This window comes from Bombus vancouverensis, chromosome 11 (genome assembly GCF_051014615.1).
Source record: "Bombus vancouverensis nearcticus chromosome 11, iyBomVanc1_principal, whole genome shotgun sequence".
NCBI classification, from domain to species: Eukaryota; Metazoa; Arthropoda; class Insecta; order Hymenoptera; family Apidae; genus Bombus; species Bombus vancouverensis.
This window is the reverse complement of record NC_134921.1, coordinates 11857575-11881072: the sequence shown is the minus strand read 5'-3', so window position 1 is coordinate 11881072 and position 23498 is coordinate 11857575. Positions and strand designations below refer to the sequence as shown.

Sequence of the window (23498 nt, the reverse complement as noted above, 5' to 3'; positions counted from 1 at the left end):
CGACAGAAAAGATCCACGAAAAATTCGCCTCGATTCTTCAGGCGATACTTTGATTTATTTTTACATTCCAGTTTCTATTCTGCTATATTGACAGAGATGTCTGCGGAAGAGAGAAAGAGGGAGGGAGAGAAAGAGAGAGAGAGAGAGAGAGAAAGAGAGGAAGGGAAATACCGTAGATTCAAATTATTATAGAATTTGAAGTGGAAAAATTCAAGCCGCAGAATCAAAGAAATTGACACAATTTCACGTTCAATTTTAGAACTTAACCGGAATTATTAAATTGGTAGAAGCAATATGAAAAATTACGAAGGTTGATGAAAAACAAAATATTACCATTAGATATAAAATTAATTATGGGACGGATTATCGTGTAACAGCGATAGAATTTTTTTCGACCAGCAAATTCTCTAATTCCGTGCTTTCTAGAAAAACATAATACGGATAAATAATCGAATAAAAATTTGAGATTCGATCACTGGAGCAATTTGTAAGAAAACGAACGAGCTTTGTCCGAAATTGATTATTTTAATCGATATATTTATACACCAAGATATTAATATATCAATTAGTTTGTCGCTTATCGTGCACGTTAGTTTAAAAAGTTATTAAACGTGGCAGTTTAAAGAACTAATAAACGATCAAAAAAACCGAAATAAAAAGGGATTACGTTTGCATTTCAAGGCTACATCAACATCTTAGAAATGTCTAATCTGTTATATAACTAATGATTAATCTAAGAAAAATTCATAAATATCATTTGCTTTCGTTGTCGTTACGCGACAATCCTTCCTCGAAAAATCAGAAATTAACGCAGAAGAGAAAGGACGAAAGGAATCACCACGTCACGTGCTTCTACTTTACAATCTCCAGCATCGATTCTATAATTTCGAGCGTGAAATTAGGCAAGTACCCGACTGGCAGAGCAACGTTTTGCAAATCGTCGTTCTGATCGATTTAAAGGCTTGGAACGCGTGGAGCGGGCCGATTTGCAATCGAGAATGAAGCTCTTGATGGCTAGAAGATCGGAGGAGAGTTTACCTCGCGTCTTAATCCGGCGGGAATTCCGTTGGATCATCGAAAGCGATTCGCCTTCACCTCTGACCTTCCTGCATTCCTGTTTCTCGGATCCAACAGGCCTGGCTCCTGCCAGCCAGCCATCTCAAGGATCTCTCCTTTTTCCTTTGCGAATCGAAATGGCCGCACCGCCTCCATATTCTGCCTTTCGAGAATATATTACCAACGAAGATGAAAGGCACTTTTATCTGAATTTCTAGCGAGCTACGGGATCGCGACTGGATGGAAAATTCTGATGACGTCGGGGACATCGGTTAGCGACGACAAATTCTTCCACTGAATATGTTTATTAATAATTTTCCACTCGGCAGGTTCCCGGATCGTTTCGTATCCCCGGTGGTTGCTCGATAAGAGACTTCGCTTAAAGATCACACGAGCACGTCAAATATTTTTAAGGTTTTTTTTTTACCAGATTACGCGAGAAAGTGGCCGGTGAATTTGCTTCTTCGCCCTTTCCAAGCCACCGGGGATTTTTTTCTTTTTCCTTTTCGATAACAGAGAGGTAATGGCAGAGGAGCGTTTTATCTAAATAGCTTCGGGAACTTCACGTAGAAAAGCAAATTTGTATTCTATTCGATTCTTCGAGGCTTGAGTTTCAATGTGATTTTTCAGTAGAGTCGATGCTAGGGTCTGAGAATTATTATCGTTATTGAAATAAAAGTTTCACTTATCTAAAAGTCTCATAATGTGCTGGGAAAATGTATTTTCCTTCCTGTATCGGTGTTTTCAGAGATTAAATCTAATTCGTGCTAGTCTAGGATATTTAAGATGTTATTAATATTTTCTCGAATTATTCTCATCCGGGTGCTGCGGAACAGACGCAGGTGGCACAGTTATCGATTAAATCCCAAGTTAAGGAAACAAAGTGACCAAGTAAACAGGCAGATAAAAAAGAAAGCACTTCGAACAAAATCGATTCCAGCAGTCCGCTGCTGGTAGATAATGAATTATGCAAATTTGCGTGGACCGCCACAGTGAGTTTTCGAAATCGATGGAGAGCGTACATTTTCTCGTAGAAAAACGCGCGGCTCGCGAAAAAAGAGAAATTCGTGGATCGCGCGTAGCGTATCATCGTGACTAGTCGTTTGCCCGATGTGAAAAATTTCCAGCCAGTTGGACAAATTATCGGATATTAATTCTTCGTTTTCTACCGTGCAACCTCGACGTTGTCCGATGCATAAAGACAGAGAAAATGATTCGAGGGAAAGAGAAAGAATTATTTCACCGACGCTGTCGACGACGCAAGTATTCTTTTACGCTGATCTAACGCCGTGACACTTCTCATTCGTTCACTACAAAAAAAATGGATGAAACCGTTTCGAGTTTCGAACTAATTTTTAATAGAAGCGATTGCCGTGTTACGTACGTAATGTAGAAGTGCCAGAAACTAGAAAAAATAAATAAATAAAGGACAGGAAAGATATTCGCGAGGGACTGATTTTTGGTAGATATTGGTAGAATGCGTGAAACGAAACGAGAGTAAAAGGATCGTGGAAAAAATCGCAGGTGACGCGTCATCGAGAGCAACGTTGGAAATTTGGCCAGTTTCGACGAATTACCGTTATTAATTCTCAGTTTTCACCGTCGACCGTGCACTTGCCATTATTCAAAGCTACCGAAAGCCACGTGGATACGCATCGAACGATCTGGCGATATCGGTCATTCTATAGCAGCACAGAAGGGAAAGTAATTAACGATAAATCCGTTCCGTGATATTTCTCCGATCGGCCGCTGAAATCTGCTTCTCTTTATCGTCGTGTGATACAATCTGAAGTATTTAAACGAGAAAGCAGCTCTCAAAGTTTAAATTTACAAAGTATTTTAAATTTCAGGCGAAAAGAAAGACGTTAAGAAATGACCGTTTTCTTGCGAACGAAAAATTCTTGCAGAAAATTGAAGATCATCTCTGAAGGAACGAAAAATGTTGGCATCTATACGAAATATGATGGGGAAGTTGAAAAAAATGAGTGCAGAGATGAAAAAGTGGCAGCGGTCAAACTCACCCATGCGTTACACTTAATCTTCATTTTCTTCGAATTCTGATCCAGCTACGGAATAATTATTCATCTATATGGACATAATAACTCTCCAGAAATTCTGCTGATAAATCAGTTCTGGTTTGAAATTCAGTAAATCTCGAGTACCACCAGATTGTTGTTACGTGAGAACAATAGCCAACAATACTTTATTTGTCGAGCGTCACGAACGAGTTGCACTCGAATAATTTAAAATATTTTGTTTAAATATTAATCGACCAGATATTAAACCAGAGCGGAAGCCATTACATCAGCGTAGATGGGTCGGTAGAGCATGGATCGTTTTTCGATCGTTTTTCATCTTCGAACTCATTTCTTTTTTCAACTTTCAAATTGAAGTGCCCTGCAACAATTTCTCGTTCGCAAGGAGATCCGAAAATGAATATTTTTTGATATCCTGCTCGTTTCATAAAATACTCGTGATATCTACTTTTGTAAAACATTATACGTATAATATCGACAAAAAATTGCACATTTCCAATCGATCTTCCATTAGGATAAAATATTCCAATGTCAACGGTCGAGAATTAAAATCAATCGCTAAAAAAGTTTGTCTCGTATTACGAGAAATAATTACATAAATCCAGACAGATATAATGGTAACAGCCCGTGCAAAAGTGATCGCGTAACCGTGGGACAAAATCGATTCGCGCAATTACGTTCACGTGTATCAAGAAGCATGCGCTTTTTACGTCTCGACGATTCAAGATCGATCCCCGAGCGGTTAGCGGTCCGCAACGATTCATACGATGACAACGTACTATTAATGGCCCCCGTTGATTAAAACGATTGGCCGAGCACTCGAGGTTTTTGCACCAGGTCTCGTGTTTTCGCGCAATAAAAATACCCTGGACACCCAGTCACGGAGATGATAATTGCCTTTGGTAAAAGTTGCACTTAATCGTTACGCTCGACAAGTTTTGTTATAAAACACCGGAGATCTCGTGGCGTTGACGAGCCACCATTTCCTCGCCGAGCTTCTCTACCGTCTCGATTCGTCTCGATAACAACTCTAAAATTTTAAAGCGAAGTACCGCGTTTCTTTACGAATCAAGTGATTGTCCTGTTCAACGTAAAATGTCATTGTACAATAGAAGTCCGGACTTGTCGCTTACGAATCAGCCGATGTTATCATCCAATTAATAAATAAATTATTGCCCAAGAAAGCCCTGGTAATTTTGTAATCCTTCGCGCTCAAAGGTTTTATTTGTTAATATTACCAGCTGCTCGAAGCAATTTCAAAACAAAGAACATACGGTTAGAAACGCGCGTAAAAGAGAAGAGTTGTAATCGTCTCACATACATACGCGATATCACTGAATCGTCATGCGGTGCAATATCATTTTATTTGGTGTGCGATACTTTTGGCCAATACGCGAGTTTATCTCTATGATTGTACTTTATCTGTTCGTTTCAAGAATACGCGAGATAAACGCGATCTAGTTTTATTCACGACGCTGCAAATTGAAAAATTAGAAAATTATCTTGACAATCGATACTGGAATAAATTAAAAAACAGAAATCGGAAAAATTCTTTCCCTTGAAATGATCGTTTTGTAGCGGAGCCCTCGGATGCAAAGAGTTGGATTTTTCATATTCATATTGAGAAAATTCCAAAAGATTCAAAATTATTATACCATATAGTTTTGGCATTTTTCTATTTCCATACTCCCATACATCCTCTAGCTTACCACCAATTATTGATAATTCTCCGAATCGCAGAATCCAAAAAGCTTCTCGTTTTAAGTTCTATCAGACTTCGTGATACCAATCATTCTCTCAATTTTTGCGTGAGAAGAAAAAAAAGCATTACGCTCCAGCTAACACATCGAAAATAGCAAATAAAAGGAATATGTGAAAGGATCTTCCGTTACGAAAAAAGCAAAATTAGAAAATTGGATAGAAAGCTGAGGTTTCTCCAAAAAGCATGAAAGTAGTCAGTTAAACACCGCGAACCGCAAACGGTCAATTTCCGGTGGAAATTCCACGTGCACCGGATACCACCGGCAATTTCTGATTGCGCTTATCCGGTCGCCACAGAGTTCGATGGAAAAGTCAAACAGCGGACAACGATACGGAGATTCGAAAGTTCCCGCTGCCCGAACAAAGTAGAGATCCAGCATCGACTTTTGCCACGTAATCCCACCGTTATTCATAGCCACGGCATTATCGAACTTCCTAAGTAGGATTACCGGAAGCAGCAGTAACCCGGCTGCTTTCTTTTCGCCCGTGGAATCACAGAGGAACCTTCTTCGGTTAAGAAGAAACTTCTTAAACCATCCTGCTCCCGCCATTTCTCCTCTTTCCAGTTCTCTCGCTTAATTCTTCCATCGTCCTTTTCTTCTCTAGCCATTGACTCATCGATGAGATTTCGTGTTGCCTTTTCAGATGCTCTTTGATTACGCTTATGTAGCGTGCAAGTGTAAAAAGAAATTAGTTTTCAAGAAATTAGACTGCGTGTTTCTTCGCTCGATATTCTTTCGTTCAACTCGAGGGTGAGAAGGGTCATTAATTTGTTGAGGGGTTAGGTTACTAATATATGCTTGATTTATCATTGACCTAACGCTTCTCTCTTCGATCTTGGTAATACAAAATTATATTTTAGGCTGTTAGTTACGAAACGACAAATTTATTTTCTTCGTAAAACTGACCTTTCAGACTTTAACGCATTGCGTTTCCATCACCCTCCTACGTTTAATTATGCGTAAAGGAAACTTACCACGGCTCAAAAGAAATTCATCGAACTTATTTTAGAGAGATGTTTAAACCCTTTTCGCGATATAAATCGTACGTATCGCAGCCGGCTGACTGCGATGTGATGAATGTACGTATATACAGCTGAAAGGGTTAATTAAGCCGGTTTCGTAAGTTCGCCTTAAGCATCCATCGCTGATTGATTCGAAACGTTTTACACGTCTTTTCTTCTAGCTAACGCTTGCACGATTGGCCACGGATCTTTTTTTCCTCGCGTAGAAGAAAACCGTGTTACAAGATGTCCATGACATTAGAAACTCGACTCGCGCGATTTTACAGAAATAAAAGTGTCATCTTTTTTTCTCCCGGATACGAGACGCGTTTCGACGCGCACGTCAGCTGCGTGAACATCGGCGATCACATGAAACACCACGATGGTTTTGTCGGATTAGCGATATATGTACGTGAAAGTCAGGTTCGCAATGTTTTTTCTCATTAAGGCGAACCTCGATGATAAATGAAACGTGATTGTAATGCGAATCAATGGAGAAACGATGGCATACAATACGAATAATTATCACAATGCAGAAAGAGATTTTTAACCGTGTGTTCGATCGAGTTTCTTCGTGGAAGATCGATCGGAAAGATATCGCCATTGATTTCTAATAATACGAGGGTAAATACTTTCGTTCGTGCTATAAGGAAGCAATATATTTTGTCGTAAATAATTGAAACGTGAAAACTTTCATGTCTATTAATTAAACATGAGACCAGTTTCTAACGAATCACGGCGTTGGATAAAGAAGAACAATTTAGAAATTACGGTAGTCGAGAAGTTAGGTTAATTACGAAGAATTGTTCTACTTTTCGATAAAAGATGGAGTTTAAGCTGACAGAGATGTATGAAAAATTGTTCCATCGCTCGATGGCACGCGCAGAATTTTGTTATTAAAAGCACTCGCCGCGAAGATCGTGGGGAAACTTACAGCCGAAAGTTAACAGTTTCTCGCGAGAGAACGTTACTTCGTTAAAGATTGCGTAAAGACAGGAGAACCACAGGTTTGTATTCAAGAGCACAATATTTCACGCTTGTAACACATTTCACATTACGGTGATATTTAACTTGAGAAAACTGCGTGCAAAATTATACTTTAATAGAACGAACTGATTGATCGATTGATTTTCTCAATAAAGGGAGACAAAAATAATTTACTACTTTCAGAACGAATTTGAATTAATTCAGGCACGTCTATTATCCTGACGAAAACATAATTGAAAAATAATTCCATTATACTCTGCGATTTGGTACAAATCGACTACTATTCGCATCACTCAAAAGCTTCCCGAACGAGTGGCCACTTTTTTTAGGGCTAGCTGACGGCAATTTTCCGCGGAACAATTAATTTTCAAAATTTTGTTCGCGATCGAGATGGTCTATCGCGACCAGGAGCGTAGTACGTTTGAGCCGGTTTGCTGTATAGAAATCGATATTCATAGTGAGTCGACTGAGAGAGGTTCGAAAATAAAAACGGCGAACAAACTATCGCTGGGTGCAGCCTGGCGAAAAGTAGAATGTCGATTGTCCTAAATGCGACCGCACATCCTGGACACATTGGGGAATAATGAATAATTGGAGCGGCGCGGAAACCGCTGAATCCCGATAATTGTTATACGTTCGCTCGATAATTAGCATTCTATCGCGTTCGCCGTCCGATAATTTCCCAACGAAAAAGTTCGCCCGTATCTAAAGGGAATTTCGTTTGGTTTTCATCGGGGAATCAAAGTTCAATCACGTATAATTCGATTAATTTTCGAAGCGTAGACTCGCCGTGATAATTCGCGATATAAATTCATGGGAATTTCATTCCGCCAAGGAACTTGCGAAGGCGCACAGTTCTTTTTCTTTTCTCGAGTAAGTTCCTTCGGAGAAAGAGGACGACAAGTGCGAGAATTCACGACGTTCCAATGACTGCGTTTATATTTTAGACGATTATCGACGAACGTATTTCTGATTTCTCGCGCAGAAGAAAGAGGATACTCTACCATTTCTATAATTGGGCATTAAACGCTGATACACTTTTGTAAATATCCCTGGTGACGCTTTTGCTTCATCAAATTAGTATAGTTTCATCGACCAACTTCTGCTGCCAGTAGCTATGCAGATGTATTAAAAGCGACGTATAAACCGTTTATTTCGAAAGCGCTGTAAGTCCATTTCCTGTAATCTGTACCTATTCTGTTCAAACAGTCGAGGCATTAACAGTAGAAAACAAATGATACTGAAATTAAACAACGGTAGCTTGTTTCTGCTGCTCCTATTTTTAAACTTGGTCGTAAACTACGGATCGAAGCGTGAAACATGGATTTCAAATGATTTAGATTTAATATTTAGATTGTACAATTTTGAAAGTGGCGTGTAACTCCATTCGTGTGGAAAATGAGAAAAGATATCGTCCTGGTTCTAGGTAATTCTCAAAAGAATCATTTGTACGATGAATTCAAATTCTACTTAGACACATTGTAGAGATATGAACGAGCTAAGTAGACCTTATCAGGATCTTTTATCACACGATCACGTTCCCCTTTATTGTTGAGGTGGAGTCAGAAAATATTACAAATGATACGCGCGAATACTTTTCTCGATAAAATCTCTCAAAATCGTATATCATGAAATCACCTTTGAAATATCCATAGCGATTGAGACACTGCCATTAAATTTCCATTTGCTGTATTTGCCATTCTTTAGTTGCCATCAATTCTCTTCCACTTCGTTGATTCTTCTAATTGGACATTGCACTTTCTTGTGCAAAATTCAATTGTAGTTAAAATTAGAATTCTTCATTTTGGCTTGTCAAATGGAAATGACGAATGACAACTTGACACTTGATACTTGACAACAGTATAATTGCATTCGATCGTACAATACGACAGATGTACACAACTGAGTACCAATTTCTTGGAAGGCGCGAAGAAATTCATCGATCCACGTCTACGATTGAATCATTCATTCGATGGTCTTGATTCGTCGGCATAGTATTAACTTCGACCTTGGTCGGGCCGGCAACGATCCGCCCACCGAGCTGCAATGTGGACTTTCGTGACACATATGCACATTCCAACGAGTACGACACCCTCGCACGTGCTCGACGCCCACGCGACGCGTCCTCAAGCATCCAGAAGCGAACGCCGTGGCCTCGACGTTGCAATCGGACGTTTCTATCGCTGGAAACGCGTCATCGAAATTATCATAGGCTCTGGGTGAAAGCTGATAAACCGCTCTCGCTTTCAAGGCCGAACGAATATGAAACGAAGATGCGATGGAAAATCAAATGGGAAAGCTACAAATAATGAAGAAGAATTAATTATTTAAAATAATCCCAGTTATTTCTACGTATATCTTTTGTTGTCTATGGGCGTAATAATACGAGGAAAATATTCCAAATTATTTGCAGACGCTATCTTGTGCCTCTGACAGACTTTTTAAATAATTAATGAATATGATAATACGAAAACCTCGATCAAGCACGTAACACGTTGAAAACTCTAGAATCCTTCCATATATTTTTTCACTTTCTCCGCCTCATCGCGCGTTCATTTATTCACAGCGAAGAGACGCGAGCGAAAGAAAAGACGATCAAGCCCGACATCGACTTAAGAATTCATTTGACATCGCAATCATCCTCTCGTTAAGAGGATTTTGTGCAGAAACTGCATCAAGATATCTTGCAAGCTACAGATATGATAATCGCCATCGTGACCTTACCAGGCACGGTTAACCTATGCTAAGAGCGCTTTTTCATCGTCGGCGACTCAGCGTGTTTGAAGATGACGCCTCGAGAGGAAGGATGATACCATTCTTCACATTTAAGAGGATCAGGCTGCTTATGATTGCCAAGATCTACCTCTTTCTACGCTGTCTACGAGGCCTGGCTACGAACAATTTTTCCAACCAAGGCGAACGACGAACCAGACGCTTTAATTGCTTCGAGAATTTAGAATCCTTAGGAATTATTGACCGAAGGTGTTTATGACGTTGACTGTATCGATCAGGATTCGAGAAATTTTCAATTCGATATAAATCACGTTGAATTTTTTTCGCAATAAATAAATCACGATAAATAAATAGATGGGTAGATGAATACGTTTGCCTGTTGTAAAAAATTGAAATTTGTTATACGCGAGAGCCATATTATAATTATCAGTGGCCGGAAATATTATATTTCACATTGGAATGTAATCGATATGGCTCTGAAAAATTCTTATTATATGATGCATAGTCAGAAAATCTCAAAATGCTGACTTTAATATTCGTACGCAAAGCTTCTTCCTCGCGCAAGTGTAACAACGTACAAAACAGATGGGTTTTACTTTTAATTAAACAAATAGCAGTAAAAAGAACTTTGCAATAAATAAAAACACGAACGAGGAAATTAAAAATCGAGATACTACGGGAGAGAGAGATGCTTTAACGACGTGTATTCCCATACGTAGCCATTTCTGAAATCCAAGTGACAAAACGAGACATCGTCAGTTTCTTTGTACGCGTTAAAACGAAGTTTCTATTACCTTATTCAACGTACAGCATAGATGTTTGAAATGCATCAAACTTGCCCATTTCGTGTTTGTGTTGAGCTAGTAAACGCGGCAACTCTTGATTTAATCCCCTGCCCCTTGCCATTAGGTTAAAAGTGTATTTACCTTCAATTTAAATTTACAACACTGTCCACAGCCGGGCTTTCGAAACTCGAACCACTTTCTCGACCATTCCTGATTTTGACACTTCTCCAAAAAGATCGAATTGAAAACACGAAATGTATCAAAGAAAAATTTTTTTCATTTAAGGATCTTGCCCTTATCAAATTAAATCAAATGTTTTCAATCGCTCAAAATTATCTTCGAAACTTGATTTGTTCCGATTACTGTAAGATCTTGAGCGTACAATAACCCAAATGAGCCACAAAATTTTTGATCTTTCGCGCAATCCTGTTTGTTTCCAGATAGCTCGTATGAGAAAATTTTATACAGAGACGATATTGAACGAGTCGGTGATATCGCCTGTTATTATCAATTACTAAATATATGACAAATGGAAATTTCTCTTGAGTACTGTAATACGGTATGGCCATTGGCATGTAGGACATTATACGACAAAAAATAGTGTCCAATTTTCATGGCACGTGTCATTTGGAAATATTATAGACGAAGATCGATCGTCTAGATCGCAGAAAAGCTAGAGCACAGCTGGACAGTCATTAAGCGATGTCGTCACTCCTAATACCGACGGAGACACTTAAAAAGTAATTTACCGACGAAAAAAGAAACAGAACATCCAGCGACTCTGGAAGTCGCGATTGTCGACGTTCAGCGTTAATTGAAGATTTCCGAAACTCCGGCACGTCACCAGGTATCAGGACAGATAAAGCAGAACAAATATCTTTGCTTGGGAAAAGATCACGTCGACGTATCTCCAGCAGACTTTCTTTATGGGGATGTTCAAAGAATACGACGCGGCATTCGCAAATAAATAACATGGAGGATTCGAAACATAGAATTGCCACTTGAACGAGCGTTAAAATAAAGCGTACTGTGAATCCGGTATCGAGTTAGTAAAAATATCGAGTAATATGTTTTTTGAATTTGTCGCGAAGCTCCCCACGGTTTTGTGGAGAATATGTCAATATATAGTCCTATTTACGTTACCCAAGATGATCTTGGTTTTCCTACGAAAACAAAGTATTTTCGGAATTCTTCCTCTCGATATTTGCAGTATGCGCTGGATTAAAATTAAAGTATAGTTCTTTTTTCTATATGCCGTCAAATGACAGGGAAATAACGAGTCGCGGAACACCCTGTACGTCGTGGCGCGCAAAGCTATATTCTTCGTATTACTGTTATCCGGTTAAAATCATCCACGTAAGTACAGTAAGAGGTATATTTAGGTACGCATCGCAACTCGGTAGTTCCGGCGTTAAAAATGCACGCGTTTCTTTTAACACGCTCGGCTGTTCGAAAGAACGAGCTGCAAGCGTTAACGCCTCTTAAAACCGCAATGCCCATTCACGCGATATTTATGTTAGCAATTAACCATGCAAATCAAGGCACGGCTATATTGAATCGCTAATTACGAGCGTATGAAGTTAGAGATTCGAGGTATTGAAGCAAAACGCGCTAGGTTGCATCTGGCCACAGTCTCACAAAGGAAACTAAGCAGGGACGGTCGTCGTCGTAAACCATCGCGAAGATCCATGCTCAGAGAGACGGCGCATTAAGCTAATTAGCGGAGATGAGCCACGAGCAAAGGGAACCGGGGAAATGATCAGTGTCAACGTGCAGAGCCGCGAAAGAATGTCCTCCCTCGGTTTCCTTGGATTTTCGGCGTGGACACGCGTGGTGAGAATTTTATTCTCGAGGAAGAATCATACCTCGTTCGTGAATCCTTTGTCCATGGTGGACAAAGGACTGGCCCAGACGTGGATACCAGTGTGCACGATATCGCACATCTTGAACACGTGTGCGTCCCATGAGATACGGGGTTTGGCGTGCCTATTGTCTATTAGGAACACGTACGCCCGGAACAGAGATTAGCGTGAACCAATGGAGGTAGCAAGTAGACGACGAAAGAATTTTACGAGGTTAGGATTAATAAGCCGAGGTATAAGGAGAAAATCTGTTTTTCTTTTTCTTTCCTTCTAATTTACCGCGGATGGAAGAGACACGATGAGATCGTAAAATCTGTCAAGCGTCAACGTTTGTGTGCTTCGAAAGAAGAAACGATAATTCGAGACAGACAGAGGTGGATAAAGAGCTGGAGATCTCATTTAAGAACGTACAGCAATTTGGAATTAGTTCCTCGTTTGTAAAATCTGCGACATCGTTATTTCTCCAGTCAGAGAATAGAGTAATTATCGTAGTAAAATATGGGAAAGGGGAGAAGAGTCACGGAATTTTATCACGGAATCGCATTCGAGATTATAACGAGCAATTTGTTAAGAAACACACACATTTTGCTTCGCTGTGAATATAACAGAGAACTGACAATAAAGTCGAACGACGTATACCGATGATTGGTAAAATCAATCCGTAGAAGATTTTCAGTAATTCTGATGAAACATTTTATTTAGCAAATCAATTCGCATAATGGTGTTTCACAAGTTCGTTGTGCATCGTGTGTGGGTGCTTTGATGACGCTAATTTCAGTTCTATCATTTGTGTACGTGTTCCGGAACAATAATAGCTTGGTCGAGCTCTGGCGCATTCAGTCGTATATACAATAGCACTTCGTTGCATTAGCGCACCTGTGTTAATTGTATTTTATCCGGCTAAAATACTACGCTTCGATAGATCGAACTTTCCAAATCCAAATTCTTAGACCATAGCAGGTCAAAACCTCAACCAAGTTATATAGAACAGTTACGATTTCCTCTATTTATTCTAAACTGCATTTTTATTTCTTCTTAATCTTTTTGGTTTTATGCACGATAAATTCAGATACGCTGCGACTAAGTAATTTTTCTCAATGAAAAATATTTTCCGCCAAATCTCTCGTATCCGACCTTACGGAAGAATTAAAAACTCGAAATAAATTCTTCTCGTGACGATATTCTTGAACGATATCACGTTTCTCGAGCGAAATGACAAACGATAGTCGTTAAATCAGAGGGGATGCAGTTACGAGAGGACTGCATTTCTGCTTATTCGAAAGTGCATGGAGATGCACTTACGTAAGCAACGACCTATTACTTTAAGGTACGGTGACGCTACAGAAATTATCGGTGAGGATGATTATCAAAGCACCGAGTGGTCCTATTAACAAGCAATTCAACATGTTAATTGAACGTCTCCTAGATGGGTGCCTGGAGATGCGCCGTTTCCTATACGCGACCAGGCGCAAACGAACCATCCATCTGTCGTTAAATTGCAATCAAATAAAAATCAAATCAACAATCGAATACGACCAATTTTCCCTCCATTTAGTTCGCTTCTTTCGATCATCAAAATGGCCAATATACAGAGTATTGCCTTAGTTATTTCATCATTTTTCTACTACGGTGATATTCAATTTCAGAAACTTTCGACTCCGATTCGTGAATTAACGAAGGTAAAAACTAGAATAATGAATTTCCAAGAGTTGTTCTGAAATTAAATATTAAATGAACGCGAATTGTAATACAATAACGTGGTTAACGATGGTAAAAAAAAAAAAAAGAAAAAAGTAAGTATACTAAATCAGTGAAACTTACCTTCTTGCCGTGAGAACGTCCTCGGTTCACAGCTTCCGATCTGGTTAGATGATCGACTTCCGTTCGCTATTCATCAGCTCTCGTTTTCTTTACCAGTAGACAGTCTCTCACGAAGTCGGGCTCGAGCGAATAACCGTGAAAGTTTTGGGAATCGAGCCGGAAAACTCTTATACTCGCGTAGACACTCACACCTCGGTAACTCTGAAAGTAAAAGAACGACTCTATTAAGCATCGTGCTAACGCGATTAGACTCGTGAAATTTTCTTCCATCGTACCATCTATCGTACCATCTATCGTAAGAAATAATTGGACCGCTGTAACTAGAAATTTGTAATTCTTTCTCGAAGAAGCTCTTTCTTTCTTCTTTAAATTATATCTTCGCAGACATGTAATTCGAACCATCGACTATCGACACGACGTGACAACGAATGTGACGACAGGTGGTAATAAAAAATTATCGGTAACTATTGTGGCAATTAATCAACAGAGAAATTGTATATTGCGCAGAGAGTTACACGGTCGTTTAATTAATTCAATTTATTGACGAAAGTAATTGTGTTTTAAGTTTTCTTTCGCTCAAATGCTCGGGTAAGTAGTATCGACCGTTGCGTGGTCAGACATGCCATGTCACCATCTCCTTCACAGAGAAAATTAAAATACGCTTATAAATTTTTGTCCAAGTTGTTCTTGTAGAATATTTTACACCGAAGTGTAGAAATAAAAAGAGAAGTAAGAAATTCCGAAAGCTCAAATATTTGGAATCCGAAGGGTTTCAAATTTTCCAATATTTCAAGTTTCAAATGCAAACTTTTCAAAGCAATTTTATTTTCTTACTTTTCTTACACGTTCCGGCATATTCAGGCATTCGTCTATTTATCCTGCTATTAATACATCGTTGCCCCTTAAATAACACAACTAAACAAGCACGATAGGACTTCATTTCGCGTTCCAAACGTAGAACGCGACTCGGTAATTATAGGAGATGCAGGCACGTGCACGTAACACGGAGGAAACGAAACTTTTGCTCACGCGATTCTTTTCATAGAGAAAACGCACCGAGAGAGAAACACGAAAAAGAGAAGGAGGAGGGAGGGAGAGAGAAAAGGGAACGAGGAACGAATCGTAAAGAGCTAGAAGGCGAGAGAAAGAGGAAAAAGGGAGGAAATCAGATTTGTCTCATCGGACTGTTCGTATAGCACTCAACAAAGAGGATAAAAGCGAAAAGGTGAAAAAAACCTTGAACGAAGACGAAAGGAAAAAACGAGGAGACGATAACAATTACGACCGCGTTCGCCCTGGCCGATTTATGATAAGGATAGGAACGACAGTGTCGCTGCTGACTGCACAGATAAGGCAACAATTCTATTAGCCACAGCATAATAGCTCTGACGTGCTGTAATGCCGTCTCCAATTTGCTTCTTTCAATAGCAATTTCTTCGCGGAATCAACTGCATATTACTGCCAGAGTAATAGAATTTTTCAGGGGAAATAAAGATGGCTGGGCTAACGTAATATGGAAAAGAATGAAAAGAATGTGGCCTATATAGAGATGCGCGAGATAGAGAAATAAAGGAAAAGCGTTTGATGCGAATATTCGAGGACTGTGTACGAATAAGGAATACGAGATTCAAACTAAACGTGGCTGAACGTCCCTTACAGATATCTTTAACGGGAGAAACAAAGGAATAGAAAATAGAAATAAAGGAAATATGATTATTTTCATTTTAACGAAGTACGAAATAGATGTTCGATACAGATCTCGAAATTCTCGATATCGACTGAAAAGGAATATAGAGATTTATTCACACCCGGTGTATTTTAAAATGCAAATCCTGAAACGTAATAAAGCAACGTAAATACAACGTAACAACGTAAATTAAACAAAGATTCAGCAAACAAACCATGAAACAGAACAATTCAATTTCCCTTTATGATCGCGAATAATTGTAACATTCATGAAGCCTGTATTTACAAAATCGTATCAATTAATCCCTCTACAACAACGTAAATCTTCGTCTGTCATAGATATTACGACGGCTAAAAAACACACGAATCATCGAATATACACCGCCGTATCGATTAATCTCTTTTAGTTACCGCGGTGCTTCAGATTTCCCGTATTATTTCGGTGATACTAAAGATATATAATTTGTTTCGTTTTTCAAACATAAAATCAACAAGGTATTAACCGTTAAATAAACGTACGCGATACTTTTCTTCGCATAATCCGAGAAGGGATTAAACAGGAAATATTCCGAAAAGATTTTTTTATTATTTTACTGCTGAAGAGTAAAATCAAAATGACTTTATGCAAAACATTTGTAAACACTTCAAGATTAAATACAAGATACTTCGAAAGTACTATATTCCAGTTTTTTTTTTAAATAAATTATTCGTTTATTTAAAATACGATCGTTTATTTAAAATAATATTCGTAGGAGAAAACAAGCGAAAATATCCGGCAAAATTAATTGCGATAGCTGGTAACGCGAGACTGCACGATTTCGCAGGATTTGCCGAGCTGTAACCAAGGGATTACGGTTCTTATTCGAGACGACAAGAAGCCAGGACTCGAAAGGTTTAAATACGGCGCGGCTTCGAGCGATACGGTGAAACGTTCAAAGATCCGAGACAAGCGGAAACAGGAAGGCAGACGGTCCCGGACATTGTCAGTGCGCGTCAACGACACCAGGAACACCGCTAAACGCGGCTGACCGTGGAACATGCACGATAAAACCCCGCCGCTGCCGGCTTAACGACCCAGACGTTTCGCCATGCTAAACCAGCCGGTTTCAATTCTACTCGACGCGCGCCTATCCCAGCGAGCAAGGCGGGAAAATGTTTTTACGCGACGCGAAAAACGCGTACTCTTCTCTTCTGAAGAGTTTTATCCGGAAGAAATAATTCGCACCTCTCGTGGAGTTGGTGGTGCTTTCTAAAAGAAACAACTGCCAGCTTTTACCGTCTCTTTTTATGTACAATGAGAAAAAGTTTTAGGTTTCACACTGTCGTGTGAATAAGAGTGGATCGTGTATTATTTTAGCTTGAAAAAAATTGTTTATATTTTGCAGGGATTTGGTTAATTATTGCCGAAATATACGCGACGGTTTGCGAGGGAGGACTCCAAGGCGATCTTTCTCCGTGTGGGGGGTTGCTTTAGATTTTCGCAGTAGAAGAGGATAAGGATTGATCACGTATTAATTTGAATCGTGTATGAGCAATGAAAATTATTTATAAATCGCGGAGTTGGTTGATCGTGCGATGGATCTCGTATTTTTTTCTATGGCATTTTTTAACATCTCAGAGCCTGGGTTTTACGTTTCGGATGTAAAGCAATTGATCCTATCCAAAGGCTATAACGTATCGATGTGGAAAAATACAAAGTCGTGATAAAATTTGATTTTATTTTTTAAGCGTTGCCCGAAATAAAGCATTCTTCGCGTATACCGCGGTCGTTCATACTCTTTAACGAGTTATTTCTTTCCTTTCGCGTTCTTCTTCGACGTGATCGATAATTGGCGATACGGCGGAATTGAATAATTGATCTTGGCCCGTAAAATTCAAGCATCAATAATTAATATTATTAATAATAATAACATGTTGGAAAATGTGATGCATTTATCGCAGCTTTAGCATGACCCAAAAAGGAAAGCCAGGAGCAAACAAAGGAAGGAGGTGGAGGAAGCTGATACTTCTTCGGCGAACCTAGCTATTCGTCCTGAATGTGATTAATTTGATCGAACGAGCAAGTGAGAGATAAAGAGCCATCCATCAACAAGAGCAAGCTACGTCAAGCTTGCTTCCTCAAATATTAACACAATGGCAACATGGTTCGGCGGTAACAAGCTCGGTGCTTTCCTGCCCGTGAGCCGGAACAACGAAGGACAAGACAGGAAAGAACCGCAGTTCGAGTGTAAATTCGATGTAACAATTACCTGGCCGATAGCTTTCGACACTGTCATACTCGCATGTCCATTCGTCGATTGCCAGTTTGAAGTGTATAACGTGAAAATGCAAATGATTCGTCTTAGCTGACCTAACGAGGCTTGTACGCTATCTTCTTATTTCCAGAAAATAGATATATCGTTGCGTTGTTATCCAAATTTTTCAATATGTTACGCGATGCTTTTTAAGTTAATACATTCAAACGAAAATTAGGCCAACAGGGGTCAAAAACATCGTCGGAAGATTAAATATTTACCGCATTCACTGCGAAAGTGTTCGCTGCGACGCGTGAAGCACCACGTCCGCGTTTAATTCACACTAACGAAGCAACACACGATGCTCAACTATAAATATAAACAGTTCCAATTATTCGCAACAACTGCCCCCGAGAGATACAACAGCCACAAACGATTTAAATTCTAATCCGGAACAGCTGCTGGAAATTTCCGCGTCCAAGGGGCGGCACAGTGGCGCAAGCAACAGAGGGAACTTCGACAGCTGCAGTGAAAGTAGTTCGGCTCAAGAGATTCGTGTTTGCTCGTAAGCCTCTGCAAGACCGTTTGCGGTCACCCACAACAGCAACGACGAAAACTCGACTAGTAGCGAAGCTGCCTTCAAAAATAGGATTCGACCAAAGAGAATCTCGCTAGAAATCCTCAGGATCCGCCTCGCCTCGCACAATTTACTATTGTTTATAGTCGATACTTTCTGCAAAATGCAATAATAGCTATATATTGGCTCTCGTTTCACGTAAATGGAAATATAGCGAAAAAGCATATGAGAAAATGCATCGGTTAAATAAAGATCTATTTTCGTATGTATATCTACGTATCTCAAAAAATACAGAGCGCTACAGAAAAATACCTCTTTATATTTTTCATTGAAAACTGACATTGTTATAAGAGAAATTTTTCGTATACATTTTGAGCAAAGTCTGGAAGAATGGAGCGCAGGAACGAAGACTTTGTCCCATATATTTTGCAGAAAATGCGCAAATTTTGGAAAATTGTGCCGTGGGGAAAGGTACGCTTTTGCAGAAAACCGCAAAAAATCTTAAGAAACGATTTTCGCTGCTTCCTATTTGGAAGAGAAATCTCGTGAAAAATGCATAATCGCCAAATTGTTGGCTCAATTGCCGATGAATGTGGTAACGTATTACATCAAGAGAGGGACAAGTAATGGGATAGAGATACGAGTTGCCTAGATAGAACGTCATCTGGAGAACTCTCATTAACAGTGAAATTGCAGGTACTTAGTAGTTGCTGGTGTCGAGCAGTTACTGGCACTTAGTAGTTACAGTCAGTAAATTGGACGTCGCTAACTTGGCGTTGAATCAAACGCTTTGAATCGACACCTTCAGTCTAGGACGATGATCGAAGAACTTTAAACTTTGCTTCAAGTTACGATAATTCACCGACGTTTCGTAGAAGAAGAAATTTTTGGAAAAGCCTATTGGAAGGACCGTTCAAAAATAAAAGTTGAGAAGATCGCGGAGAAACATTATATTTCAATCTTCAAATTTTTCTAAAATTCCAGAAAGGGTTTATCGTTTGCGATGTCAAGGGAGAAATTGTTTCACGTATTTTTCACCATCGATATTTTCTAGCAAGCCTGGTATTATCGTCCTCTTATTCCAAGAAAAGTCCAAGAGGAAATATCCGACTTTTACTCATCCCAGAAGAAGAAAATCCCTAAAATCCCAAAGCCAGTTTCGCGTAAATAATACGAAAATGTTTGCCAGATAAAACACCATGATATTAGAACGTAACGTGTTGCTGCCTTGATACTTTTTTCAGTATTATACGTGCCGAAACGTTAAATAACGATCAGTAAAGACAGAGATAATTCTATTTACGTCATCAATCGAGATTCTCCATATGCATGTAAACGATAGCCGAGCAAGATAATTGCTTCTTTAATCATCGGAGACAAAGTAAATTCTTCTAATTAGATTTGTAACATATTGAATTGAACAGAAAGTTCGATCCATTTTTCTTAGCGTGCGACTTGGATAGGATGTAACGTTTCTTTTTCTCAGGAGACCAAATAATTCTACATCGACGAAATGACGAAATTGTCAAAGAGATGGCGAAAAATCATCGATCATGAATAGTCCATACGTTAATTAAGAATAATACGCTTAAAACGGAGAACACATCCTTCGATTTAGCGGTAAAAGCGGAATGAACTTTCCGTCCAAGCCAATATTGGCAAAGGATTTAATATTACGACTCGTTCATTAGTGGTTTTTGACATTCCAGAAATATTTCAAAGCTTTATCGCGGGACCTCTATATCTCTATATTTACCAGAGCATTCATTAATATCATTTCCAGGTCTTAATTTTCTCGATTCTCGATGTAAGAAATAACTGAGCTATATTTCAGAATGAAGTTTTTTGACCTATATCGAAAAATAGATCTTTTGATCGTGTGACCTTTCAGCGGCAGAATAAATAACAGTACCCCCGACACACCTTCGTTAACCACTAATAAATTATTCCTGATTATATCCTAATCAAATTCCAATTTGACCAGAGATTGCTCCCGTGTTAATTTAATAAAGCACCGGTAAATTCCAGACCTTCACTCGATTACTAAAACAATTTCTGTCCCGCAATCGGAAGTCCTCCGAACGTGCTAACCCAAAACTAGCGAGACCCAAACCGAATCGAAACAAAGTCCAATTACCGCGACCCAAGACCGTACCCAAAATCGTCGAGCAATAAAGAAGACTGCGAGTGGACATGGAATAAGCTCGAACGGGTCAAAAGCAACGAGTAAAACCGATTTCTAGGATCGCTATCACAGCCGTGACGATGTAAATTCGGCATTGTGTCCCCTTGAAAAATGCCCGCGTCTCTTTTCACGGAGCTTTCCGCTCTATTTTCCCTCCACTTCCACCTCCATCCCCTTTCCGTCGTCGTTTCCTTTCAGCATTCAAGAACGGGGAACGCTTGATCGTTCCACGACAGCCGGAAACTCCGCTTTTGTCCGCGAGTTACCGGTTACCATCGAGCCGTCTCGATCGATTAGGGCGACTGGCTGGTCCTCGGACAGGTAGCGTCGTTTTTCACGGTGCACCCCTTCCTACCAGGGACAGGCAAGCAAGAGCAAGAGAGATCTGTTTGCTGTGCTGGAAACGGCACTGGCTTAGACCGGTTCGATCGTCACGCGACACACGCTCGATCCTCTCTCGCCCCCGAGTCTCTGTGCGCGCGATTCCATCGGGATTCCCAAGACGAATGACACACACTACCTTCGAATATGTTACCGATGGACTTTTCCGCAATTTTTTTCCAGGACACTGGCTCGCCATGTAGACGACGATTGAAACGGGCATGGCGCGAGAATCGGAAGAAGAAATAAAATTTTGGAAATTTGGCTGGAGCTTGGAATTTTAGTGGACGAAATTTAGTAGCTGACAGACTGCAAAGCATTGCGAAATTGATAAGTAGCTTTGCGATTTTTCATTAACACGAACAACTTTTACGAATAAAGTCGGACTTTGTTAATTTACTAGAAAAACGAATACTCGAAAAATCGCGAAACATGTAGAAAAGGTTAGTAAGCGTAGTAACAAGTTCCAATTTTAATTCGAACGAATAAATAAGGTACGCGTTGTTACGATTTTTCGAAAAATCTGCGATAAAGAGAAGGATTAACTTCGCAACCGTGAGCATTCTCGGTTATTGTTTTCGCTTTAAATCCGAGCCTCAAAATACCCGCCACTCTTTTACGAGCGGGAATGGTTTTTTTAAAACGCTTCGAGAACCATTTTCGTCTAACGCGGAACAAACGTAGTGAAACTTCTATCTCGCGAGAGCATTCGAGGCACGTGTTCCGGACCACGAACCTACAATTACAATGTTGTAAAGTAACTCGAAACGACAGCCATGAAGGGAAAAAGCCCGGCAGAAAATGTTCAGAAGAGCGGCGCAAAACACACTGAGAATTTCCCTAGCTTCCGGCTGCAACAATAGCGACTTTCCGCTTCGAGGAGCACTCCTACGTCTGCCATTCTATCATACAATCTCGTTGTTTCGTTAACAGAGTTAAAATCCCTTCGCGCTTCTTTTAATATCACGCTCGCCGATTAAATCAATGATTCTATGAGAAAAACAATTTGTTAATTTACTTTGCGATTATACATACGTGTGTAACTGTGACGGTGCGCGACTTCGATGCAATTTTTAATGGCGTATCTTGTAGCTAGTACTGGAAATACGTAACAGCTATGAATATCATAAAGTTCGTGAGATTTATTAAGGAAGAGCATTTAATACTTTCGCTATGGCGACGTCGCTTATTACAGAACAGCTATTATACAGTAATCGTACTCATACAGAGTTTGATTACTCTGTAATAGTTTGCACAGCGTTTTGAAGTAAGCACTTTGCGCATTTATGTATTTTAGTATTATAATGTATGTACATGTAGCGTACAATAGAACTATAATGAGATGAATACGTAAGAGGGAACTCAACTACGACTACTCCTGTGCGTAATATGTATCGATACGGTTTTACATAAAAAAGAATGTGAACGAGTAATACCATTTTACGAATAAACGCTTTAAGCTCGAAACATTAACAGCTTTGACATTCGAAAAATATTCTCCACGTATCACGAAAATCACACTTTCTAAATCTCAAAATTCTTATCTACACGTCTCAGCTTGCTTCAGAATCTTGCTTAAAAAAATAAACCAAATAACGATGGACTCTAATAAAGGGAAGAAGGGAGAATCAACCCACTCGTAACAGACTTTCCACGTTGTTTAGGGCTATTACCAATATGTTCCACAAAATTGCCCCACAAACTGGGGAGGACAGCAACCCCATCTAATAGAGCGGGAGCACCATAAAACGAGCAATAAAAATCCAGGGAAGGGCTCGCCACTAAACCTCCCAACATCGCTACAAATAACGTCCCGTACATTCGGCAGAATCGCAAACGGTCAACATCGCAGTTAAAACGTTCCTTTTCGGCCACGGAGGTCGCCGGGAAAGCGTAATTACGCTGTCTGTTTCGAAGGGCACGGGCGTCGCGGCGCTCGCGGCGTGCCAGTTGCACGAGCCGCTCGTAACTCGAATCGCCGAGTTTCTCCGCGAATTCTCAAGGCCCTCCTCGTCTCTCTTTCTCTTTTGGTAGGGTCGTATCTCGAGAGCAGTCGGTGGAAGGTTAATTTCGTGCGGCGAGTTGCCACGGAAGAAGCCAGATTACATCGTTCGAATTACTGGGGCGTGAGATTACAGAAGTACTTGTGTTTGAAAAAAAAAAAGAAGGAAAAAGGGAAAGGAGGAGAAAGAATGAGAAAAAGGGGCGATAGAAAAAGGAAGAAGGAGGAACAGAAAGGAAAAAGAGGAGGAAAGTAGAGAAGAGAGAGAAGAAGTGGCAGGAAACCGACGGCTCGTTTCACGAGCACCACCGCCATTGTTGCGCCTTTATGCCGGAAAATTCTCACTACCGTTTGTGAATCCTTTCTTCGCCACCCTCCCAAAGCTCCCT

General features: G+C 39.9%; 1 protein-coding gene across 8 annotated transcripts in view; it reads right to left on the bottom strand.

Moving 5' to 3' along the window:
• Positions 1-23498, bottom strand: part of Pgant9 (polypeptide N-acetylgalactosaminyltransferase 9) — a 293850-nt gene that overhangs the window by 149619 nt on the left and 120733 nt on the right. For all 8 annotated transcript variants that reach the window (XM_076622866.1, XM_076622863.1, XM_076622864.1 and 5 more), the window contains one exon: positions 14045-14245. The gene's annotated coding sequence lies outside the window, so the exon portion shown is untranslated. The remainder of the gene's footprint in view (positions 1-14044; positions 14246-23498) is intronic.